At 51.9% G+C, this 3,419-nt stretch overlaps 1 protein-coding gene across 2 annotated transcripts in view; it reads right to left on the reverse strand.

Moving 5' to 3' along the window:
- LITAF (lipopolysaccharide induced TNF factor) overlaps positions 1–3,419 on the reverse strand; it is a 99,686-nt gene that overhangs the window by 66,310 nt on the left and 29,957 nt on the right. The window lies entirely within an intron of this gene.

The following is a 3,419-nucleotide window of genomic DNA, read 5'->3' on the forward strand; positions in this document are numbered from 1 at the left end:
GCCCTGGCAGGGCAGGCACAAAGTTTGGTCCTTCTGGTCCTTGACTCAGAATAAAGAGACCTGGGGACTGATCTGGGTGAAGTGACAGTCCTTTCTCCTCCTGCCAGAGCCTGGCATGGAGCTAAGTCAGCGCCCTGTGCCCTAAGTATTTACCCCGATGGAGCCTGGGCACTGGGGATACCTGAGCTCTGGGAGGTAGGGCCAGGCTGGGCCAGTTGTCACTGCTGTCAGCAACCCATTGGGAGGCATTTCCCTCACAGAGCCCTTCACTGCTCACCTCTCTAGGCCTTCTTCCTTATTAACATATTTTGAGCACTTTCCAGGTGCCAAAACCAGATAAACATTATCTCATTTTGTCCCTACACACCCTCCAGGCAGGAGCTATCATCACATTCCCTATTTCACCGATAAGAAAACTGAAACACAAACAGGTTAAGCATTGGCCAAGAGTTGCAGAGCTCAGGGCCATATTCTTGACAACCTCTCCACCCTGTTCCCTGAGGAAGGGCCGGAAACCCAAAAGAATGCTGCCTCATCCTAAGAAAAAAAGTCCTGCCAGGGAGGGCACCACCCACTCACCAGCTGCTCTACCAGGGAGAACTGCTCCTCCTCCACATGTCCCACACCCTGAGGCCACTACCACCCACGAGTCACGAGTCACGTGGCCAGACACCTAGGAGTCTCCTCCAGCCACCCCTAAGCCTGACAACCGCTTCCTCTGATCATAAGCGTCTCTGGCCTCAGCCTCTTTCTTTCCAACCCCTTCCCTCACTACTGAGACCTGGGGCAAGTCACTTGACTTCTTTATGTCTCAGTTTCCCTATCTGTAAACTGGGGATAATGATAGGCCTATCTCATAGAGTCATCATGAGGTCAAAGTGAGTTTTTTGTTAAAACACTCATACACACGCATATGTATTAATACGCAGGGCTTACCACGACCCCCAGCCCAGAGTTAGTGTCCAGTGCTATTTAACTACCATAATTACCATCTGCTTCCAGAGTCGCACACCGGACAAAACAATGGAAGCCCAATGGCAAATGTCTGAGAGGCCTGAGATGGTTTTACAAGCAGATCCGATTGCGTCCCTCCCCAACCAAAGGTTCTGTCATGCCCGCCCCACCCGCCATGAGCCAAGAATGAGGCACAAACTCCTTGGGCTGCCTTAGGGGCCCAAGCTAATGGCCCCCACCCCGGGGTCCCAGCACGTGGTTCTTTTCCATTGTGACATTCACCACTTTCTATCAATTTTGATATGCTTGTTTTTTGATTGTCCCCTCAATATAATGTCTGCTCTGTGAGGGCCAGGACCTCATCTGGTGCTTCTGGCTGGATCCACCAGACTTAGTGCCATACCCGGCACCTGGTAGGTGTTTGACAAATGTTTGTGGAAACCAAATGCATAAATCAGTGGACAAGCAGATGAGCAACTTATTATCATGAAAAATTTTGTAAGTACAAAGGGATGCATGCAATGCAACAGATCTCTGGAAGGCTTCCTCTTTTACTTGCCACCAACCCTGGTCATGCAGGCAGCTGCAGGTTCCCTAAATCATACTTCTTTCTCACGGCTACGTCACCCTTGTACACTGTACTAAGAGGAAGAACCAGCTTCAAGGTTTTTGTACTTCATGCTGGGAGGGGGTCATGACAGCCCTCAGGTAGGTCACAAGGACACTCCTTGGGAAGGGAAATCTCATCCTAACTGCTGAGTCACGGCCAAGGGTGTCAAACTCAGTCCCTGCCCTGTTCTCCCCTTCCTGCACGGCTCAGCTGTATTCAAGTGTGTTCACTGGCAAGGCGCTGCCAGGGAGGAAGGAAGAGAGCAAGCCCAGAGAGAGGAGGGAGCCGGTTTGTGGTGGGCGGCCTGGACCAATGTCCTGTGTGGGGGAGAGGACTAGGAATAGCTAGGCTCATGTGGTGTCTACTTTGTACTGGGTTCCAGTTAATCCTCACCCACACCCCTGTGAAATGGTCAGTTCTCACCAGTTCTTAGGTGTGGAAACAGAACTCTGAGAGGTTGAGTGTTTTGCTCAGGGTCACATAGCCAGCCAGAATTACCTAGTCGTAAACTACCCTCCACTATGTGTCAGGTGCTTAGAACACATCACTGACTTTAATTTTTTTACAACAAACTTATGAGCTATATGCTGTTTTTAGCCCTGTTTTACAGACGAGGCAACTGAGGCTTGGCTGGGGGAAAACACTTGCCCAGAATCTACAGTCAGGAGCTGGCAGAGGTGTGATTCGAACGCAGTGCATCTCCAGCAGCCACGTGCCTCCCTCTGCACCCAGCTGCCTCCTTCGTCAGCTTCGATCAGTGGCAAGGCTCTGGGCTTCTGCACAGTTGGGCAAGGGGTAGATGAAGCGATGTCCAGGCCGAGGACGCGGAGCTGCGGCCAGCCCTTCCCCCAGCCTCACAGTCTCCACCTCTCGCTCTCCACTCCACCACCCTCCTCTATCGGACAAGCCCCAACAAGAGTGACCTGTGTCTGCATGCCCTGGAGCAGGAACGCAACACAAGGGACATCTGCTAGTGACACCCCAGGGAAGTTGTGGCTGGGGAGGTGCTAGGAGTTGGCCACCTTCCCCACTTAGGAGCTAGGACAGAGGAGGTGGTGACTTATCCCCTGTCACAGGCTGGTAGGTAGGAGAGCTTCCAGTCAAGTGCACCTCTCACTGCCCCTGAGGAGCCCTCTGGTCAACCCGGGCCCTCGGGCCATTCCCTACCCTGCAGGCTCTGTTCTCCATCGGCTGATGGACCCTACCTCCTTTCCAGACTCCATGGAGGAACCGGGGTGTTCCTCCCACCTGCCTCTCTGTCTCCTCCGCGGTTCCAGCCCAGGCCTTTAGCTCTCCCAGGACTGGTGGAACTGGTTGCCAAGTTAAATACCCTCTAGTCACATGTACAGTCTCCTGCCTTGGCTGTTCGGAAGCCCCCGCCCCCCCAATCATGGGTGCCCTTTTTAGGGAGTAAACGGAGCTAGAACAAGGGACAGGTGCTCAGGGATAGACACACGAACAGATAGCCAGGCAGATGGGGACACAGCAGGGGGACCCACACAACTACACTAAGAAAAGAAAGCAGGCAATATACACGCGAAATGTTGGTACCAGATGTGAGCAAGGCAGATAAAGGAATTTGTGTGACTGCAGAGCACAGAGCTGAAATAAAATGCCTTGATTACTAATGGGCCAAACGTAGCCTCCTGGAGGCCAAGTGCGTGACTTTTAAAGAAATATCCCGAAAAGGCCTGGCCCAGTTGAGAGCCTTGGAACCTTTTTTTTTTTTTTAAATGGCTTTATCAAGATACAATGCACATACCATACAATTCGCCCATTTAAAGTGGACATCTCAGCGGTTTTGAGAATAGCCACAGAGTTGTGCAACCATCGCCATAGTCAATTTTAGAACATT

Source organism: Pteropus vampyrus, unplaced genomic scaffold (assembly GCF_000151845.1).
Source record: "Pteropus vampyrus isolate Shadow unplaced genomic scaffold, Pvam_2.0 Scaffold40, whole genome shotgun sequence".
Classification (NCBI taxonomy): Eukaryota; Metazoa; Chordata; class Mammalia; order Chiroptera; family Pteropodidae; genus Pteropus; species Pteropus vampyrus.